At 32.7% G+C, this 23,979-nt stretch overlaps 1 long non-coding RNA gene across 1 annotated transcript; it reads left to right on the top strand.

Annotated features, from left to right (window-relative positions):
* The first annotated feature begins 18,187 nt into the window (after nt 1-18,187).
* Nucleotides 18,188-20,298, top strand: LOC134250034 (uncharacterized). Its single transcript, XR_009988415.1, has 3 exons — nt 18,188-18,691; nt 19,224-19,281; nt 19,849-20,298. It is a non-coding gene; the product is annotated as an uncharacterized LOC134250034 (long non-coding RNA).
* The last annotated feature ends 3,681 nt before the right edge of the window (nt 20,299-23,979 follow it).

Raw genomic sequence — 23,979 nt, 5'->3', positions numbered from 1 at the left:
CACTAGAATAAAAAAGTTTCATGATGAATGTAAGGGGCCAGAGAGAACACCCGCGGATAATTTTCGTCGCTTTTTGCAGGTTTCCATGGCAACGGTAGCCATTTTGAAACTGAATGACCACACAACACAACTTCAACCAGTGGTCGTCCTTTTAGGAAAGATTGAGAAATATTGTACTAGCCTTCTCCGAGAAACAGCCTGGATAACAAAACATGCGTACAATATCAATATGTCGCCCTGTGGCAACGCACTTTGAAAAAAAAAATACGCATTTTGAAATTTTTAAAGTGCGTTAAAATTAGGACAAAATCAAGGCACTTTGAAAAAAAAATCAAAGCTAAAGGACAACAGACGTTAATTTAAATACCGATATACCTGCATCTGGTATAGATACAAGAAAATTGAAAAGCAGGGAGTAAATGAAATTCTTAATAAGATACTTTAGTTCACTTAGAGTTGATAATAAAAAAAAATATAGGAAAATTGATGTGGATTACTTGTATGCATCCCTAATACAGTTACCTTCAATATTTGGATTATTTCTAGAAACCACATGCGCACCGGGAAAAATTCCATTTGCCACCTGGTAATCTATATCCGCCCTCATTCCAACGTTTACGCTGTTAAAAAATTCCATTTCTAAGCATAAATTTATTGAGGTATTTATTTATAAATTTCTCAAAATATTTCTTTCATTAAAATTAATTTTCATCAATTAAGATAGTATTCTTTTTGGAATTGAATATTTTTAAAATTCAAACTGAAATAGCTGTAGTTTTTTTCTGATAAAATCTATACTAGTGTCCTCTTTCGTTATTTGCGATCGTTAATGCTGAATTAACGGTTGCAAACTGAGTTTTACAGGCAACACGAAAGTGGAGATGGTAAAACGAATGTCTGCGACGTTAAATCAGCATTTCACAGTCGCAGATAACTATTCCCATTATAATTTACTTTAAGCATATTGTTTGATGTTTACGTCTTATTTTGGTTGTTGGTTTTGTAAGATGAGGTACGGGATTAAGCGTTGTGTTGAAAGGGTAAAAACACAAGTAGTTAAAAAATATTTACCTCATTGTTTTCATTCCTTGATATCTTTCAAATGCATGATCCAGATTGTGTTTATCGTACATATAACATTCCGTGCATAGGTCATAATTTCCACAATAAAGGCAATGCCACCTCATTCCAGCTATAGGTTTTTCACAACAGCCATCACATTCGTAGTGCCTATGATGTGCACCTATTAAAGAAGACAAGAGGCCCAAGGGCCTTGAATCGCTCTCTTGATAAATTGTACAATCTATCACTTGTATTTTAAGTCTCTAACTCTAAATATCCCAAGATGCGTGAACTGACAACGTTTCATGATTCTTAGCCAGTTAGGGCTGAAGATATTTCAGTAAAGCTATAAAATTCCATTAGTAGGTCACCGTAACCTACCATTTGATCTTAAATTTATGAGGACTCAAGATGCATTTATTGACAAAGATTGATGATTCTAAGCCAATACGTACCTAAGAAACGTAAATAAAGCCATAAAATGTCAAAAGTAGGTCACCATGACCTACTTGGTTGACATTTTCTGAAGATCAAAGAAGAAACAACTGACATAGTTTGATGATTCTAAGCCAATAAGTACCTAGCTTAAATATTGCCATTAAGTGTCAAATGTAGGTTATGCTGACCTACTTTTTCCGAAGGCCCAAAATGCATCAACTGACAAAGTTTGATGATCATAGGTCTGAAAGTTATTCAAAATATGTCTTTTAAACAATGTGAAAACAAATTACATAAAATAGGTCATAGTGACCTACTTTTTACAAATATGTTTTAAGGCCTCAAGATGCAACAACTTACAAGATTTGGCGATTCTATACCTTTCGGTGTCTGAAATAATTGGATTAAATGTTATAGAAAAGATAAGCCATAAAATTCAAAAAGTAGGTCATGGTGATCTACTTTTAAATTGACGTTGTTCTCAAACCCATGATGAATCAACTGACAAAGTTTGAGGATCGTAGGCCCTTAAGTGTTTAAAATATGCTCCCAAATCAATTTTTTGAAAACGAAATCCCATAAAATTTAAAAAGTAGGTTACCGATGCCTACTTATGTATTAAAATGATGTGAAGTCCTAAGATGCATCAACGTAAGGATTTGATTATCCTAGTCTGGGTAGTAAGCAAATAATAACGCTTTTATTAAGTGTCAGTTTTGAAGTGACCTCGAGACCACGCCCTTTGTCCCAGGGTCATGCCTTGAACAATTTTTAATCTTCAACATATCCTGACCCTTTTATGTAAATTTGGTGAAATCTGCCTGGTGGTTCTGGAGAAGGAAAAGATTTGCAACCACTTGTTTTGGGGGTCCAATCCCTAGTTTTAGTGTAAATGGTAGCCTTTGGGCCAAGGACACTTCATGACTAATTTTACAATGATTTGCCAAGAGGTTCTTGAGTTATGGCTCATATTCTAAAACTTTACGCACACCGCAAAAATGGTCATATCATTAACTCTTTGAGCCTTTGAGTCAGAAGAGCTAAAATCGGAGTTAGCTTTTTTTGTAAGTGTCACTTGGGGTGATCTATTGCTATCCTTTTCGTCGTGCCTTAACATTTGAACACTCTCAGTTTCGTCTTTGCAACCTCTCAATTAATTTTAACCACATTTAGCATAGAGCATCTTTGGGTGAAGGGAAACACAAATGTTAATTTCATGGTCCCTGTCCCCTTGGGGCCTGAGGGGTGGAACAAAATCCACTGAAATTAATACAATCTTTAAAAAATTTATCTTCTTTACTCCTGGACATCAAGCAGGAAAATTGTGGCATGATTGTAATCATAATTAAGTCCTATACCATTGTTGTGAAATTCATGGCCCATGGGTCAGAGGTTCTAGTGCTAGAAAGGGGGGGCTAACGCTTAATAGATTATATAGTTAAAATGCATTATTTCTTTTAAAATCTTCTCTACTCCTCGGCATTTAAATAACTAACCAAGAACATAGTTATGTTTGAATTTTTTCTACAAAAATTGTGAATTTTTTGTACCGCCCAGTGCAAAGTTTTTAGTGTTAGCGCGGGGCTATATAGTTTATATTTAAAAAAAAACACAATTCCTTTGAAAATCTTGTCTTTCCCTATGATATTAAAAACTAACCAAGTACATAATTATGATGAGCAGGAAAATTTCTTCCAAAAGTATGAATTTTATGAGCCCAGGGTCAGAGTAAGGGTGGGCCTCTAATAATTATTTAATGAAAATGCATGGATTCTTTGGAAATCTTCTTCTCTATTCCTAAATAAACACTTATATTGAGACACCACTATCAGCAAGGGCCGAAGGCTGATATTGGTCGAGGACTGATACAGGATGTGATGTGGGAAAAGGTATGTATAATCTTAATCTATAAAATTATGTTTTGCGCAATATTAAGGACTGTTTTCTGATTAGCGCAAGGGCAATGGAATACAATCGGTTTTTCTGATGTAGTGGTACGGAACGTTGATATCGGCGTAGATACCTCAGTTGGTAGAGCACTTGACTTAAGATGCAGGGTCCCGGGTTCGATTCCCAGTCAAGCCATTTTCTCCTATCCTGTTTAAGATTTGCTTCTGTTGACCACAACCGGATTTAGGAATGTCAATCCTGTTAGTGGTAATAAGAACTTGGCTTGTGTCTCCGAGGGCGAAGGGAGGGAGAAATGTAAGGGAGGAATATAATTGTTTTGGCCGTGGTTATTGGTCTGGATAGCTCAGTTGGTAGAGCACCTGTTCACACACCAATAACTCACACAAAACTTAAAAACATTCCTTAAATGTAGTGCAATGCATTTTCTCTATAAAATCAAAAAAGCCTCATCGAACTCTGATCCTGGGACCATAAATGTCGAAAGTTTTGAAAGAGTTCCCTTGTGTATCATAAATAAGTTTATCGTATGATCATGAATTTCACGATTTATTTCGGCAGGGGGAGGGAGTTAATTCTTATTGCAATCATGCCAAAAGTTAAAGTGCTTTATATTCAAATGTAAGAAAGAAACCTTTTCGAATATTCATTTAATTTTTTGACATTGAGCCCCTGCCCACGCACCCCCCCACCCCGGAAGTGGACAGTGCACCAGGTTTGTTCCCCTTCAGCGATTTACGGTTCCCCTTCATCCACAAAAGCAATGTACAACAAGAGGCCCAAGGGCCTTGAATCGCTCTTCTGATAAATTGTACAACATATCACTTGTATTTGAAGCCTCTAACCTAAATTTCCTAAAACCCAAGTTGCATCAACTGATAAAAAATTTGATGATTCTTAGCCAATTAGGACTGAAGATATTTTAATAAAGCTATCAAAAAAAAATGAGTAGGTCACGGTCACTTCTAGCTTTTAAAACCCCTGTCCGTATGAAAATCCACTGTCTTTCTCTGTATCCTACAGCATTTTCACAGTAATCTACAGTATATCTATAGTATGCTACGGTATGCTAGCTCTGTATATACAGTAAATCTCTGTATGCCACTGTATGTATCCCCAGCATGCCACAGTTACATACAGTAGGCCCCGATACGCCTACAGTATGCCACTGTATGGCTACTGTTTTCTACAGACAACTACGGTAAACCACAGTATATGCCCCAGTACGCCCCTGAATATGTTCATTGAAGCAAAAGAAGAAGTTTACACACTCCCAGAGCACTGTACGGTTACCTAAGATGTGGGATTATCAATTTAGTACACAGAGTTACTAACCTAAGAAGTTATTGAACATTATTTTAAACACATAGTAATATTTTTTTATTTTTTAGGAAACTTATTGTGTTTTTACAACTCTGAAATAACTATGAAAAATTAATAAATCATTGCTTCAAAGAATATTTATCTATCAATTTTTAAAATTAAATATACCCCACGCAACAAGTTGCGGGAGGTATAATATTTTTGACCCGTCCGTCAGTCAGTCAGTCAGTCAGTCCTCTTTTTTTGTCAGCGCAACTCCTCATGAACCGCTGGACAGAATTTCGTCAAACTTTGCAGGTATTTAGGAAACAATGTGTAGATGTGCATATTACCAGGAAATTCCGATTCCATTATTTTTTCCGGGAATTTCCGCACTTTTTAACTTAGGCATTTGGCCACACCTTGAATATAGAGATGAACAGTTTGTCAGCGCAACTCCTCGTAAACCGCTGCACAGAATTTCGTCAAACTTCGCAGGTATTTAGGACAAAATGTGTAGATGTGCATACTACCAGGCAATCCCGATTCCATTATTTTTTCCGGGAATTTCTGCACTTTTTAACTTAGGCATTTGGCCATACCTTGAATATAGAGATGAACAGTTTGTCAGCGCAACTCCTCATAAACTGCTGCGCAGAATTTCGTCAAACTTTGCAGATATTTAGTACACAATGTGTAGATGTGCATATTACTAGGAAATTCTGATTCCTTTATTTTTCTGGGAATTTCCACTCTTTCCAACTTAGACTTTTTGGCCATATTTAGAATAAAGAGATGAACAGTTTGTAAGCGCCACTCCTCTTAAACTGTTGTACATAGTTTCTTTTATCCCAAAGAGTTTTGCCTATTATTCAAGAAAATTTCTCCCCCCCCCCCCCCCCCCCCCCCCAACCACTTCAAATTAATGTTTGGATTTGTATAATGCCAAGAAATTTTGATTCCATTATTTATCTAGAAACTTCATTCCACATTTAAATGTCCTCATATGCAAGACATTTTGATGTGAAGATTTATTTGCAGTTATTGCCCTTTTTGATCTATACTATGTATTTAAAGTGCACTTTGCCTTTCATTATGTGTTTCACCGTCAAGTTTTGGGGGAGCGTGGGGTATGTGAGCTAGCTCACTTTTTCTTTCATTATTTAATTATTCATTGGTTTGATTTATTAGTTAATTGATTTATTTATTTATTTTGCGAACACTTACTTAATCCATAAAATATTTGGAGTGACTTTGTAACTTTTGTGAAAAAAAAAACAAAACAAAACACAGCCGGGGTAATTCTTGTTTTTTTTTAGATTATTAATGTTCCTTAAAAAAATTAATCTATTTAATTGCATGTAATTAATCATTGCATAAAATCTTTTTTTTTCTTATTTCTAAATTGAATATACAACAAAATTATTAATTGTATACCCGAATGGTGGATTTATTTGGCTTATTTTATGTAAACAATTTTACGCTAAAATGTGTTTCAAAGTCTTTTTGAAGCATATTTATACTACTTTTAATTATTTTACTTCCGTGTTGGATATCAAAATAATCGTCTCATTATGCACAATCTTAACCCGTAAATAGCTTTTTTGATACTTTTATTTTGTTTTGTTTTGTTTGACAAAATACGGTTTTCTCACAAAGAGAATTTGTTATTTCAAACAGCCGCAGAGTATACACAGTCGCTCTCTATCACAAAATAAACAAGGTATAGTGGTCAGTGAAAAAGACAATAGGTGTCATTACTGTGTACCCCGAGTCACTTGTAAACAATCATTAGCTTTGAAGTTCTGAAGTTCTTTCATAATCGTGTTACAGTTTTGAAAACCGATTTTTTTTTCAATCAAAACAAAGTAAAAATGTGAAATTGCAATTGACAAATTAAAATAGTGCATAATCTGATTATTATTTTGATATCCATCATGGACGTAAAATAATTGAAATTTGTTTTAATATGTTTAAAAAATACTTTGTAGCATTTTTCAGGAGAAATAATTTTCATATAAGATTAAAACTATAAAAATCAATTGGGGGGATTTAATCACTTTGTTGTCTTGTCAATTACAAAAATAAATTATTTTTTTTTAATTTATTTTGTTTATTTATGTATTTCTAGATAAATTGATAAACAGAATAAATAAATAAGACAAATAATTAGTTCATTTATTAATTTTGTATTTTTAAAGTCATTTATTCTATCTAATTTTCACTTACCACTTCACCTTATTTATTTTGTGCCGTGTCTACTATGCAGCTCTGCATTTGTCAAGAAATAGATTGATTTGTTTTTAAAATGATTAATTCCATGCCGTTAATTAATTATATTTCTTTTTTCAAAGAATCTATATCAATTTGAAAAACTACAATTTTCTAAATTGTAGCGTTACCCCCACCGTGTTTTTTTTTCCAAAAGTTACAAAGTCACTCCACGTATTTTATGGATTAAATAGGTGTTTGCAAAATAAATAAATCAATTAATTAATAAATCAATTCAAAGATTAATTTAATAATTAATTTTAAAAATTGATAGCTAAATATTTTTTGAAGCAACGATTTATAAATTTTTTATACTTATTTCAGAGTTATAAAAAAACACAATAAGTCTCTTAACAAATTAAAAAAAAATACATCTATGTGTTGAAAATAATGTTCAAATATTTCTTACGTAAGTAACTCTGTGTACTAAATTGATAATCCCACATCTTAGGTAACCGTACAGTGCTCTCAACTCAAAGAAACTATATCAGTTTTAAAAACTACAATTTTCCAAAATGCAGCATTACCCCAGCCGTGTTTTTTTTTCTTTTTTTTTTCAAAAGTTACAAAGTCACTCCAAGTATTTTATGGCTTAAATAAGTGTTTGCAAATTAAATAGATAAATTAGTTAACTAATAAATCAATTCAAAGAATAATGTAATAATTAATTTTAAAAATTGATAGATAAATATTCTTTGAAGCAACGATTTATAAATTTTTAATAGCTATTTCAGAGTTATAAAAGAACACAATAAGTCTCTTAACAAATTAAAAAAAAATACTACTATGTGTTAAAAATAATGTTCAAACATTTCCTGGGTAAGTAACTCTGTGTACTAAATTGATAATCCCACATCTTAGGTAACCGTACAGTGCTCTGGGGGTGTGTAAACTTCTTTTTGCTTCAATGAACATATACAGGGCGTACTGGGGCATATACTGTGGTTTACCGTAGTTGTCTGTAGGAAACAAGAGCAATACAGTGGCAAACGGTAGGCGTATCGGGACCTACTGTATGTAACTGTGGCATGCTGGGGATACATGCAGTGGCATACAGAGATTTACTGTATATACAGAGCTAGCATACCGTAGCATACTATAGATATACCGTGGATTACTGTGAAAATGCTGTAGGATACAGAGAAAGACAGTGGATTTTCATACGGACAGGGGTTTTAAAAGCCAGTAGTGGGTGACCTACTTTAAGATTAAAGTTTTCTGAGGACTCAAGATGCATTAATAGACAAACTAAGATTGAAGATTCTAAGCCAGTATGTATTTGTGATATTCAAAAGTAGATCATCTTGACCTACTTTTTGGTCTACATTCTTGAAAAATCCAAGATGCATCAACAGAAAAAGTTTGATGATTCTAAGCTAATAAATACCTGAGATATTCAAAAGTATGTCACCGTGACCTACTTTTTGGTCGACATTCTCTGAAAACCCAAGAGGCATAAACAAACAAAGTATGATGATTCTTAGCCAATAAGTACCGGAGATACTTAAATATAGCCATAAAATGTCAAAAGTAGGTCATTGTGACCTACTTTTTGGTCGACCTTCTCCGAAAACCCAAGATGCATCAACTGGCAAAGTTTGATGATTCTAAGCCAATAAGTACCAGAGAAATATAGCCATAAAATCTCGAAAGTAGGTTATCATGACCTACATTTTGGTTGACATTTATCAGAGGCCTAAGATGCATGTACTGACCAAGTTTGATAATTCTAAGCCAATAAATACCTGAGATATTCAAAAGTAGGTCACTGTGACCTACTTTTTGGTCGACATTCTCTGAAAACCCAAGAGGCATAAACTAACAAAGTTTGATGATTCTAAACCGATAAGTACCAGAAATACATAAATATAGCCATTAAATGTCAAAAGTAGGTCACCATGACCTACATTTTGGTCGACATTTTTCAGAGTCCCAATATGCATCAGCTGACCAAGTTTGATGATCATTGGTCTGAAGGTAATCGAAATATGCCTTTTAAACAATTTGCAAACAAATGCCTGCAAAATTCTAAAAGTAGGTCACAGTGACGTACTTTTACTTAAATATGTTTTAAGGTTCCAAGATGCAGCAACTTACAAGATTTGATGATTCTAACCCTCTCAGTTTCTGAAATAATGGGATGAAATGTTTTAAAAAGGATAATTTATAAAGTTCAAAAAGTAGGTCACGGTGACCTACTTTTAAGTTGACGTTGTTAAAGGACCCAAGATGCATCAAATGACAAAGTTTGATGATCATAGACCTTAAAGTGTTCAAAATTTGCCTTCAAATCAATCTGAAAACAAATGCCTGTGAATTAAAAATGTAGGTCACCGTGATTTACTTTTGAGTTAACATGATATGAAGTCCTAAGATGCATCTACCTACAAGATTTGATGATCCTAGTCCTTATAGTAAGCAAAATATAGACATTTTCATTAATTGTAAATTTAGGTCAACTTTGAAGTGACCTTGAGACCACGGCCTTTGCCCCAGGGTCATGCCTTGAACAATTTTAAATTTTCAACATATCCTGATCATTGTATGTAAGTTTGGTGAAAATCTGACTGGTGGTTCTGGAGAAGAAGATTTTTTTGCAACCAGTACTTTTGGTTTTGTTTTCCTGATTATCTCCCCTTGTGTTAGGGTCCCAACCCTTATTAGTCCCCTACCGGTGAAACCGGGGGGACTATAGGTTTCTTCTGCGTCCGTCCGTCCGTCTGTCTGTCTGTCTGTCTGTCCGTCTGTCTGTCCCCGTCAGTCTGTCCCACTTGGTTTTCCGCACTTTTTTTCTAAACGCTTGCAGATATTGAGCTGAATTTTGGTATGTGAGTGTATCTTAATGAGTTACAGATCTAGTTTGAATTTCGCTTCGCTTCATTGATTTTTGACAGAATTATGGCATTTTGAATATTTTTCATAATCGCTTAATTAAGATCGGGTTGGAACTGCGCTAACTTCCGATTGTCGACAAAAATATGAAGCGAGGAAAAGTCGGTGGAGAAATGAGTTAAATTTTCGTCTTAATGTGGATTGTTTTATTAGTTTTAAGGCATTTACAACTTGAAAATCATTCAGTTTTACCTTGGAAATGACTGCTTATTATAACATGACATCCTGAAGAAAAAGGGGAACCTGGTAGGGGACATGTATTGCTTATGCAATACTCTCAGAATGCTTGTTTTGTATAAATGGTGCTTGTTTTAGTATAAATGGTAGCTCTGAACCAAGGATACCCTGTGACAAATTTGACAATAATTGGGCAAGGGGTTCTTGAGTTATTGCCCATATTCTAAAAAAGTTACCGCACACCGCACGACGCACACCGCACAAATGGCCATAGCATTAGCTCTTTGAGCCTTTGGCTCAGAAGAGCTAAAAATTGGTTGAAACTGCTCGGCGGTTTCAGTGAAGAAACAGAATGGATTAGAAATGAGAGGTAGGAATATGTTACCTGTTTGTGCATTATCAAAAATTCGTAGATCGTATTTCTTATCAAGTCCTGTCCTGTATGTAAAGGTTCCTTTGGTATCGTCACCGTACGTCTGTGAGGAATCTTCGTCTTTCTTCCGTAATGCATCTTCATCATTCCTTTTTGATTCAATTGAATCCAGTGAGTCCCATTGCACTCTTACCTCTTTGGCGTCGTTAAGGATTTTCACGACAGTTCCTACATTCCCATTCCCTCCGTCTTCGTCTCCTTTGTCCCAATCAGTTCCTCGGACTACTCGTTCTCCTTCTTTAATTTTATCTTTTAAGATTTTATTTCAAGATTTAATTAGTGTTTAGTACAGATATAAATTTAAACAACCGATATTTTTTTCAATTGTTCTTTATCTTAATAAAAATCCTTTTTTCTAATTTTTAGATTGATTCAAAATTAATATCAGTAATTTAAATGCAATGAAAAGAAATCATTCTGAATTTTTGCTAATTCTTTACTTAGTAAATTTTCACAACATACAGCTTTAAAAAGTTTCCAAAATAAAAATTTACAATGAATGAGTATATCTCGATGTTATTCTTGTTATTGGTGCATAATTTCAAAACTACAAAAGCCTACAAGGGTCAAATTAGAAAATGAAAATATAACAACTTTTAAAAATAACGACTTTTTACCTCGTTATAAGGACTTTTTATCTCGTGATTACGACTTCATTTACGACTTCATTTTTTTCTCTTCATTTTCTACGGAAACGTATAACCGCCTCGTGTTGTTGCTTCAGAACGCGATCTTATGATATAAAAATGTTGTCAAATACAAATACTTCAAGGTTTTGCGATTTAATTATGACAACTTTACAATCTCTGATGAATAATACTTTTCTGATATGTTTTAGACGACATATACGCTTTGATATATCCAACTTGAATTCCTAAATGTCGCACATAAACATTATTTAAACATTATACCTCTAAAATTAAATATCGCAGACATTAGTGCAATATAACATATATGAAGACTTCGCTTAGACGACTAGACTTAATCCAAGAGAAAAATTCAACAAAGTTCGAACGACTTCGTAAAATAAGATTTTATCAGTCCAATTTGGACTCTTGGAGGAGCAAAATAGATTTACAAACAAAAGGAGGAGGGTCCAATTGATTGAACAAACATGATCTTACATATAATAAGAGCAATTAATAAAAAAGTATAAAGAGATATACTGAATATACATACATGTTTTGTATATATGTAATATTACCATTATAGTCAAAGGCAAGAAAATGGAAAACAGTACATATATATGCATATCAAAATATCCTCAATTAGATCTAAGGTAGATTACCAAGGAATCTAGCAACTTTTCTAAGGATATCAGGGTATTCAATCTTCATTAGTTATGAGCCAATAAAATTGATTATCATAAGATACAGACTGAGGTTTTTTTACATTTAATTTAACAAATATTTATGAGTTCAAGTCTTTTTACATTAAGATGAGGACATATAATGAGAAAATGAATTTCATTCTAAATATTATAACGTACATCACTGTATTGATGTCTGATTTAAATATTGAAATAATTTAAATACTTAAAGGATATCTTGCACGCTCTTCACTACTTATGAATGTTGCTTCAAAGGACAGTCACTATATTTGGTAATACTTGTCCACTATTCGATGCAAACTATGAAAACGATATCTTTAATCATGTTCTTAGCTTGGAGAACATATGCAGACATATAAGCAATTAATATTTTCGTCTGATGTACTGTCATGAATTAAATAAGACCTCAAAATATTGTAAATTCAAAATTTCAAGATAGTTGTATACCGGGTATTTTCTTTGATAATTCAATTGGGAAAAAAAATCAAGGCGCACCTCTGCACATACTCTAAATTTTAAACTTATTTGTAGATTGATAAAATGAATGAAATAATTTGCATTTTGTCCTTCTTCTTTTTAAGATAACACAAAAGGTCGTTAGTTAGTCTTTTTGTTTATTCTGCGAATTACCAACAGCATGAAATTTTAGATTTTTATTTTTAAAAATCGTTTTATAAGTAATCAATTTCGGAAAATAAGAATCAGGCACGTAGCTACGGTTTTCAAAGAGTGTCCCGAGTCCTAAGAAAAGTTCACAATTAGAAAAAGAGGAGAGCATGGTCTAGACATGCACTACGGGCCTGTAATTAGTGCTATAACAATTTGAATTTTTTTACTGTACTAAGATTCGTTATTTTTTGCGAGTACTGACTATACCGAATTAACTATTTAACGTCAAATCGCGAACATTATATTTCGCGAATGGACAGTTGAACGACAGAATTTATATTGATTTTTGCCTGACGTCACGGCGTCAGGCTGTATAAGGATTGATAATTGCTTGATCCGAAACTAATAGATCATACCCAGAGAGCTAGATTTTGTGCAAGCTGATTTACATTGGAAATCTTTTACCTGCATTTTAAAAGAAACTTTTTTTTCAGGGAAACAATGATTTTACTGATGCAAAATAATGCAGTATTTACTTTGTTTACTCTGTTTGCATGAAACAGATTATTCCATGTGATTTATCGTTTCAACGTGTCCGTGTATCTTTTTTTCTGCATTTCTATACTACTGGATCAGTCCATTTATATTCTACAAAAGGGGTAAATCGCTCTTTTCGCGCCAAATGTCACGAGTAAGCGATCTTCGCGCCTTTTCTTGGATTGTTCTATTGTATGAATGGCGGTGCTAACTTCCATGGAATTAAATACAGTTTGTTATTGTAAACTCCATCTTCTTATGATTCAGAAATACTATCTACAAATAATATCTTATTCCTTAAACCAACATATGAATCGTATGTATCAGAATATGGACATGTAAAACAAAAGAAATGATTTCTCTAATTTGTTTCCCCTCTGTTGGTTTATTCCATATTTTAATGGACTAGTCCAATCACCACAAAAGATCGACGCAGTTCAACCAGGTTCCAGACGATTTGACGAAAGAAATTACCTGTGCGAAATCTTGGATTTCTTTTCCACAAAGGCCTAAATGTTGGTTTTACTTATTTCGTTCTCAAAAAAAAAAAAAAAAAAATTAGTACCCACGTTTCAGAAAAAAAAAGACAAACTACTACTGTTTACTTCATTGGAGAAAATGCTTTCCTACGACATATGTATTTAGTTATATCCATTCTCTAAAATGTTCACAATGAATGATTTGACAACAGATTTCAGAATAGGTATAGCTTTAAATTTAGATCCAGGGGAAGATCAATCTACTTGCAGAAAAGTCAATCGCATTATCTCGGGTCTTTTCGTCAGAGGTCGAAAAACAAACTCAAATGTATCGACATCATCGGATGTTAAAAAATTATACATTTCCTGTTCATAGTAAAAACGGAGTTAGAAGTCCCTTCTATAGTATATTTTAGATAATATCATTACATTGAATAAAGTTAACTCCATATTCCACAGAAAATAGGTCTAAATACATCATCCATGCTTTTATTTCAAAGTGAAAAGGGGGGGGGGTGTCTTGGCGTATAAGCTCGGCCCAAGGAATAAAATTAAATTTAGTTTGTTTAAATTAGTTTAATTTTTATTTATTTATTTTTTTGTATTTTATATGGTAATATAAATGTATACTATGTATATTTAATCACTATACGTTTACTATAAATATACGATAATTTTAGTATTTTCTAACAAACCACAGCACAACATAAAATTACAATCCGTTGATTGGGAGGTAACAGGTCTATTTATTTATTTATTTATTTATTTATTGACTTTGTTGTTTATTACAATGCAACATTATACATTATTAATATATTTATTAGCCATTTAAAAAAAATGTTTGGATGCCCTCTCCCAACTAGACTAAAACTGTCTACTGCAGTTCATTTTACAGTTGATTTTACTAATAATTATGTGTAAACCAATTAGGTCTACACAGAAGTTTATGTCTTGGTCCACAAGATTAAAAACTTAAAAAATATTTTTTTCAACTCAATTCAATAAAATATCATCAATGTTTTCTTATAGGAACTTTTCATTAACATGATTAAGTCTCCCAATTGTGGCTTCTCGTACAGTAATGAACTCCTTAAAGTCACCACCCAATATGACACACGCTCGAGACTCGAAAAGGGTCCACTGCAACTTCTTTTTTGTTTATGATTAGCACTTATAATGAAGTTCATAATGGATTGTCTTTCTTTAATTATCGTCAAATTGCCGTCTTGGAAGATTGCAAATGTATCAAATTAATTTTCTTTTGCATTTCATAGATATATAACGGCATAAAATTAATAATAAATATATTTAATTAAAATGATACATTTTTGTTTGGGCCGAGCAGTCTTTTATGTGAGCCGAGGTGTCTCTAAATTTGGGCGGAGCCGTCGGAGCAGAGGTGTCAATGGGCCGAAGTGTCGTTGGGCCGAGCAGTCTGACATTCGAATTAACAATACATTTGTGGTCTCCTTCCCTAGATAAGGCCCGAGGAGTGGGACCGAGGAGTTACGATTGGCAGAAAACCCACATACATTAACCATTCTGTTAACAACTCTTCAGAATGCAGCAAAGGCATCGCTCTTTTAAAAAATTAAATAATTAAATATTTTTACAAGGTTCTCAAATAAAAAGACATATTTCAAACACAAAAAATGTATTGTTCAAAAGGTTTATCACTTCTCTTACAAATATTGATTGATTACGTCAGCAAGCTTTTTGAAAAGCTGTTACTTGTAACACCATAAAAATTAAAGCGAGTTATATTAATTCGCGACTGATTCTTCTCGCCAAATTACGCGGAAATTAATTCCACGCGTAAAATTAGGAATTTACTGTATTTAAAGCAGACATCAATTCAATGCAAAACGTTATATCAATAAATCTGATGTTACAAGGCGTTAGCATTTTTCTGAATTTCCTCTTTGATTAAATCTAATCGTCTACGCAGTCTTGATATATGTTATATTGCACTAATGTCTGCGATATTTAATTTTAGCGGCTTGATTTTTACAATTTATTTTAGTGCGACATTTAAGAATTCAACTTGGATATATTAAAGTGTATAAGTCGTTTAAAACATATCGGAAAAGTATTATTCATCAGAGACTGTTGTCATAATTATATCACCAAACCTTAAAGTAATTGTATTTGACAACATTTTTATATCATAATTTCGAGTTCTAAAACAACAACACAAGGCGGTTATACGTTCCGTAATTTTCTAATTTGACCCTTGTAGGTTTTCATACAAAACCAATGTTATTGGAAATATGAAAGGTAATTACCTTCATCGAAGCGCTCAATTATCATCATTCCTGCAAAGTGGCTGCATTGAGCAACATTGTCGTGCACTGCCCAATGCTCTTGAATATCCTTGAAACGATGCAGAGATGAAATAAAATAACATCCAATGAATATTACAAAGAAGGAAAAGGCACGTGTGTCTCATCTCGGCAGAAAAGTTATTGTTTCTATCATTGTTTGAAATCAATTAAGTCATCAAAATTTTGTGAAACAAGGCGAGGTGTCTATACTGTAACATACGGGTGTTGCTAAAACGCAGGAAAACTGAACGGAAATGGGTTTTTTTGTTGGATATGAATTTCCCGTTATATTCCGTTTCCATTTTTTTTTGTTCCGCGTTTTAGCAACACCCGTAACATACATATTTAATTTGTAGGAGCAGCTCTATAGAGAAATGCGATCATAATTTTTCCTAAATACTTAGTTATAAAATAAAAATTGTCATACATGTAAATTATTCATTCTGAATGTAAAAATAATCAAAATCTCAAGTCCTTATTTTTACTGTACCCCTCCGTTCTTTTCTCGGGTTTCATCGTCGCTTTCATCAGAAGATTCAGAAGTGTTGCTAGGTCCCTGTAATGAACAATAAAGCGATGAACTTGGATATTATTGTCCCCCACTTTCACTTAAAGAGTGGGATATTAATTTGGGTATGTCCGTCTTTCTTTCTGTCTCAGTAAGGATTTTTTTTCCGCACGATATCTCGAGAACCATTTGAGCTTTTGCAAAATTTTAGCATAGCAACTCCCTAAGATCTACAGAAAAATCATACTGATTTGAGGTCAAAGGTCAAGGTCATAAAGCAATAAATTCTGTCTGTAATAACACTTTCATTTCCGCGCGATATCTTAAGAACCCTTTGATCTTTTGCAATGAAATTTTACATTACAACTACCTGTGGCATAGGGAAGACCCCTTTTGATTTTGAGGTCAAAAGGTTAAAGCTTAAGGTCATAAATTTACACATTCTGTCTGTGGGTAGCACTATCGCTTCATGGCGATATTTTAAGAAGATTTCGAGCTTCTGAAATCAATTTTTATACAAAAACTTCCCTGGGCCTCTCTCTCACCCGTCTCACAGTGCCCTGCCCCGTTTTATTAGAACTTATTGTATTGAATGTCGCCTGGTGCTATTTTTAGTACAGAGGCATGTGGAGAGTTATTACGTATAATACAGGTTGTTGGCGGACTTTTATTCTTATTACATCTATTACAGCTGTTCAATAAAGTATAAATTAGACACCCTGCATTGAGTAAAAATTCCGACAATAGTGAGCCTGAATATATACATATATGTGACCTGATTTTTAGGGCCCCGCAAGGATTTGCGGGTGCCCTATAGTAATCACTCTGTCTGTCCGTCTGTCATTCTTCCGTCCATAAATTTTCTGTTTTTTTCCTAATAACTTTTTTATGGTAGCCCAATTAACTTTAAATTTGGTATGGTAGTTCAGTAGGCAAAAAGACATATTTTGATGCTAAGTTTGTTTCTCTATGTCCTCTGGTTTGGAGCTGGGGTGGTGGGGTAGATTTCTTAACTTTATGTAAGAATGAATAGGCAAAGAGGGATAATTTTTGAAAATGTTCCCATTGTAAACTGAATGCTGCAATGAATGATCCCTTGGGATAAATTAGCTTTCCTCCTGAAGAAAACCCAGAGCATTATCTTTATCTGTCACATTGAGATTAATAACCACCTCTGTCTGCAAATGAAGTTTGTTTTGAAGTTATGTCCATTTGGAATGCTATGTGGATTGAAGTATAAATGTTTTTACTTTATTTTTGTTGAAATACCCTACACAATGAGTTCTGATTTCATTGAATTCTAAAAACAAGAAATAGATTAAAGAAGTTTTTTTTTTTAATTTTATGCATATATTTTTTTTTCTTGCTTATGAAAATTTAAGAATGTTATAAATTTTTAAGGTAGTAGGATAAAAACATCATTCTACCATTACTGAAAAAGTTCTTATTATAAATTAAGAAGAAAATGATGAGAGAGAAGTACAACTAATCCCTTGGGAATAATTATCTAGTCTGCTGCAGAAAATTTATAAGGCTTATCTTTATCTGTCACTTTAAGATTAATGAAAACCTTACTCTGCAACTGCTGTTTGTTTTGAAGTTAAGGTCAAGCCTTCATGATATGTATTTGCATTCATTGAAAGCTGGCATTTTATAAACACAAGCAACATTATTGTTTACATATACATTCACTGTTGAGTTGTTCTTTACTGCCTTATGAAAAAACAAGGATATTATTTACAGGTTTTTGGAAATTCAGGAATTATCTGAAATTTTAAGAATACAGTTGCTGTTTCTTATTCATCATATATATTTTAATCATTCCATAAGCTGCACTCTTATAATTCTACCCCATCAGGGCTCTGAAGGAATTCATGGGTTTTTTTTTAAATAACAAAGGGGTTACAGTGCTGCTATCCCACAAGTTGACATGGGATGGGATTGGATAGGATTCAGGATTGAGGATTCACGATAGGAACATATAGAAATTAATCCAATCCTATCCTATCCTATCCTATCCTGTATCCTACAGCCAATCAGATTCGAGCAAAGGTTCATTCATATTTCAGAATAATTTACAAAAACGAAATACAGTATAAAATGTTTACATAAAAACTATTTATAAAATTTAAATAGAAAATAAAACATTCTCTTTACTAAAAACAGATTTACATTATAAACTTCGAGTAATACGGCGTACGATCTAACCGTGAACGAGCACCGGAAGAATTTGAGAATGTAAACAACGAAGAGTCCAGGCATCGAAAGACCGTATTTCTTCAGCTTGTTTGGATTATTTAACCGATTCTTACTTGTGTAAAAGTGTAACAACATGTTTTCCTGTTAAATTTGCTCTGTTTGATTGGATAATTCCACAGGAACCATCAACCGCAGACTTGAATAGATGATGTGCGAGAACATGTAAGTATACTACAAACTGTACCAGCTGTGTACACTGTACATGTTTGCATTTTTACACTTATTTCGCCCTTTAGACAATATTCTAATGACTTAAATTATAAACATTTTATTCTATTTTATGTAAACAAAAACAGGGTGCGGAAAAATAGAGCGAAGTAGTGTAGATAGATGTAGCTAGATAGAAGGGGGGGGGGATAAATATTTACAAATACTCTGTCACATGATTCAATCAGCTACCAATGAGCTCTTAGATACAATCAAATGTATTATGCATTAATCAGTTTGTTACTGTTATCATTTCCCTAGTAAGTTTAGAAAATAGTTTCTTTCATTTCACTGATTTCAGTGCAATTTATGATAAACATGATAAATGAATGTAGAATCATTATGACCATTTCTAATGCTACTGTTTTTAAAAATGTTAAATAAGCTCATTCAGTAATCAGCACTGCACTTACATTGTATGTACATTTGTAATGATGTATTGTGAGTTATGAAACACAAGTTAATCTTTTAATTTTCATTATTACAGAGAATGGATTTGCCTGCACTCATGCGTCATCACAGTATAAAGGATTTTAATCTAAAAAGTATGTATGATTTGATTTTTTATCATGTATTTATGCATGATCATTAAAATGCATATACATTATTATCTGAGTTGAGATAACGTGTAAGCAGATTCTCGGAACAAGTGATTTTCTTCTTTTAAAAATCTGGAAAGGAAATTAAACTGAAAACATTGTTGAATTATTCTACTAGAGTCATTTTGTTGTTATATAAATTATGTATTTTCTTTTTCATATTCAAATTTCAAGACAAAAAAAAGAAAACAGAAAAAAAACATTAATTAAAAGATAAATACAAGCAGAAAATAGAGAAAAATCTCCCAAACTAATGTATTCATATTCTTGTTAGCAAGTCAACAAGATAAAATGAATTATAATGTACAAGTTTTTTTAATTATTTTATATGTCTGAGGTTGCAATATAAGATTTTATTTTTCATGATTTTTTAATGCACTAGTTTTGGGAGAGTAAAAAAGGTGAAATTGAAGCCAATTGTACATGAAAAATGAAAGATATTCACAATCAAAAACAGTTTAAATGTGTAATATCACAAAATTTACAATCTACATGCCTATAATTTTTTTTCAGGACAACCCTGCTCATTTCAACTGTACAGATTGCAGTTCATCTCATATGCTGTTAGAATAAATAATGAAAGATGTTCAAACCAGTTTCAAAGAGTCCTAAATCTGAAATCATGGTGCTTTTATTAAGGAGATCAGTGCTTTTTTCTGTGCATTGTTGACATTTGTGGAACTGTTCGGTTTATGACCATCTCTCTGACAATAACTCTGACATTTGAAATTCAGTTTGAGCGACGGATAAGGAAGCCAAATCATATGCATATAGAACATTATACAACTGTAATAAAAATATTGATAAACTTAAATTTAAACAAAGTGCATGTACATGTATCTGTGATCTTGGCATTGAAAACCATCCTGTACATGGATACTTTTAATGAATTTGTCTCATGGTAATGGAATATTCAATTGTTAAACATTGTTGAGGAATCACCCTGAATAAAAATATTGTGAACTTGATCAAATATTTTATCCTCATTTAAACTCTGAAAAATTTAAGATCAAATGTCAAGGTCAAATACAAGATTTACTCAAGAAAGTGTGATAATTGATGTAAATACTGTGAATTCTTTTGCATGTTTTATAAGATCTAAGGAACATGTGAGTATCATTTTAATGTCTCTCAGTCAGACACGTATGAACATTAAAGATCATAATAACAGGGTAAAATACAAACTTGGCTTACTCAAGAATGAGTTATAAATACTGTAAATACTGTGTATTTCTTAATTTCTTATGCATGTTTTATAAGATCTAAGGAACGTGTGAGCTCACTACAAATTTTATTGCTTTCAATCTGCCTGAGTCTGACAATGAAGATTTAGGAAATATTTTAAATTAAACATAAATTATTAAATTTCCACACATAAAACAAAATTGGAAATTGAAATACATTTGTTCGGCACTGAACTGACCATAAACTGAGAAGAAAATGAAGTTAAATAAGAAATTTGACATTCTAAATATCTTGAATTCTATTCAGCAACTATATATTTTGCATGTTTGTAAAATATCCACATAAAAATAAATCAATATTAATTTAAATTAAAAAAAAATTATAAATTTAGATTTGATATTTGATATAAGACAATTTCACATTTAAAATGTTTAATATGTGAAAGTCAAGATATAGTAATTCTAGATCTAAATTTTGACTTGTCTGTTTGGTTTATGGTCTAATCATATCTTCTTTTTTTATAACCGTGTACAGAAAAATATGTTATACAGACTCAGTTAGCATGGTTAGACTTCACATGTACATGCATGTTATTTTTATGCTGTTCGGTTTAGGAAAAAATAAAATTTTACATGAAACATATACTTAAATATTATTACCTTATAGACCTATGTTATTTTTTTTTTTCTTCAAATAATTAATTATAACACGCTCAGGCTGGGAGCAAGTCGCGATCCTGTGGCCATGTCTCCCGATCATTGTAAGTAGGAAAATTGTAACAAAGTTTATTATATTTTTTTCGTTAATTCTTTCTTCTGGATGCCCAAATTCTTTACAGATGTTCGCAAAATCAGTACTTGCCCACGTTTTATTACAATCTGTTTGTTTACATTTATTTTTAACATGGTAATGAAAATCCTAAATTTAAAATGTGCGGTGTGTCAACAATTATGGAATGTCGATCTCGATTATTTTTATCCATTAAAATATATAACACTTAAATGAATACCATAACTATATCTGCTTTTTTAGTGGTCATTCCTTTTTTTTTTCGTTTAGTCAAATTAATTCCTAAATATTAAAAAACTAAGAGTTGCAGGATAGGATAGGATAGGATTAGACTGAAATCATAGGATAGGATTGTGGATGTAGGATTCACGATAGGATAGGATAGAATTGTCAACTTATAGGATAGCAGCACTGTACTCACATACAGTTGACAAATTCACATTTTAAATGTATGCCCCTGAATGTCCAATTTATACTTTCTCGTATTTTTTTTTCCTTAAAAAGGGCGAATTCTTTTTACAATTATTTCTAATTAGTACCAGTCATACCTGATATGTCTGGAGAGTTTCCATCTCTATCGGGAATTCCTCTGAATTCATGTCTACTTGTTCAAAGCCAGAGAAGTTCCGAAGTGAGAGAGAGTTTTCACATGACATGTAATAAAATCATTTCCTTAAGTTGAAGCTATAACACAAAATATTTAAAGAACAGACAAAATTAAATGACCTTTTAAATTGTACCTCACAATTTTAAGTTGCATAAAAGATTATTTAAAAACAGCTATGTACTGACCTTCTTCCGATGACAGCTTCTAATGATCTGAGTATAATTTGAGGAAATATAAATTAAAACAAGGAAGAAAACAATGTACTTTTTTTTGCTGATTTTATCGAAGATTTTAAGATGTTGCTCTTGTTATCTGAACCCTATCTTCGATTTATTAAAAGGAGTAATTTGGAATTTTTTAAAAACATCCAATCACTGCCTTCAAACCTTAGTTAATAAGACAACTTTAATTCTAAATTAACGAATAAAATCATACTTTACAAAAAAAATAATGAACACTAGAAGAACCTTCAAGCACAGGTTTGTCAAATGACAAAAGTTTAAACTTGAATTTAGGATTTTTTATTTAAAAATCCTGAAACAGAGGGACCATTTCAGTGGGTTTAAATTTAACAATAATTCGGTGAATCAAATAGACCATGTAATGTTTGCTGTAAAGTCATTTTCCTTCCATACGGAGAGTCTTTAAGAAATTAGGTATCATTTTAAATGTTTTATCGGGATGTAAATTCGGGTTGGTCATGTGATCCCTTAAAGCCATGAAGGATTTAATCACATGCAAACCCGTATTTACAACCCCTTTATTTTTTTTTTAAAGTACCTAAGCAGCAATTTGTCCCTTCAGTCAATCCGTTGGTCATTCCTGCTTTTTTTGTCGCTGAAAAGAATTCGGTCAAACTTTGCAGATATTTAGGACAAAATGTTAAGATGTGTACATTACCAGGAAATTCTGATTCCATTATTCTGCATTACTCAGTTACTTCTTGAAGAAACTTTGCAGCAGGTAATAAGGAAATTCACTGGAATAAGTTTTTATAATGAAATTTCATGTGATATATGTTATAATTTTAACAGACCCCTATTGATTAAAGATCAAACAAGAAATCTGTGAGCCAATGCTCACTAGTAATACCCCCGCTCTGATGTAAATAAGCACTATAATGTAAATATACTGTTTACACAAGTTCAATTACAGGCAGATGAAGTTGACATCAGATTCATTTCAAAATTAATCCCACGATATGGCATGCCTCAACAAAGTCGGTAATAAATTTCAAGCATCTGCTATGAATAGCTAATGAGAAAACTGCTACGAAGATTTGTCATGTACGAAACGGACAGACGCACAGACAAACAGGAAGTTGACATCGGATTTAAACACAAATGTATACCACCATATGACATGCCTCAGAGAAGATTGTGTTAAAATTTCAAGCATCTGCAATGAGTGGTTGCTGAGAAAACTGTGACGAAAATATGTTATGTATGAAACGGACAGACAAACAGAAAGTTGACATCGGATTTAAGTGAAAATTTGTTATGTATAAAACGTACAGACCCACAGACAAACAGAAAGTTGATATCCGATTTGAGCAAAAATGTATTCCATCATATGGCATGCCTCAGAAAAGATTGTATTAAAATTTCAAGCATTTACGATGAGTAGTTGCTGAGAAAACTGTGACGAAAATTTGTGATGTATGAAACGGACAGACGCACAGACGAACAGGAAGTTGATATCCGATTTGAGCAAAAATCTATCCCACCATATGGCATGCCTCAGAAAAGATTTTGATAAAATTTCAAGCATCTACAATGAGTAGTTGCTGAGAAAACTGTGACGAAAATTTGTTATGTATGAAACGGACAGACCCACAGACAAACAGGAAGTTGATATCCGAATTGAGCGAAAATGTATTCCATCATATGGCATGCCTCAGAAAAGATTGTATTAAAATTTCAAGCATTTACGATGAGTAGTTGCTGAGAAAACTGTGACAAAAATTTGTTATATATGAAACGGACAGACGCACAGACAAACAGGAAGTTGATATCCGATTTGAGCGAAAATGTATTCCACCATATGGCATGCCTCAGAGAAGA

Source organism: Saccostrea cucullata, unplaced genomic scaffold, assembly GCF_032062105.1.
Source record: "Saccostrea cucullata isolate Sc308-1 unplaced genomic scaffold, CSIRO_AGI_Scuc_v1 ctg2068, whole genome shotgun sequence".
NCBI classification, from domain to species: Eukaryota; Metazoa; Mollusca; class Bivalvia; order Ostreida; family Ostreidae; genus Saccostrea; species Saccostrea cuccullata.
This window is presented reverse-complemented; position numbering and strand designations above follow the sequence as displayed.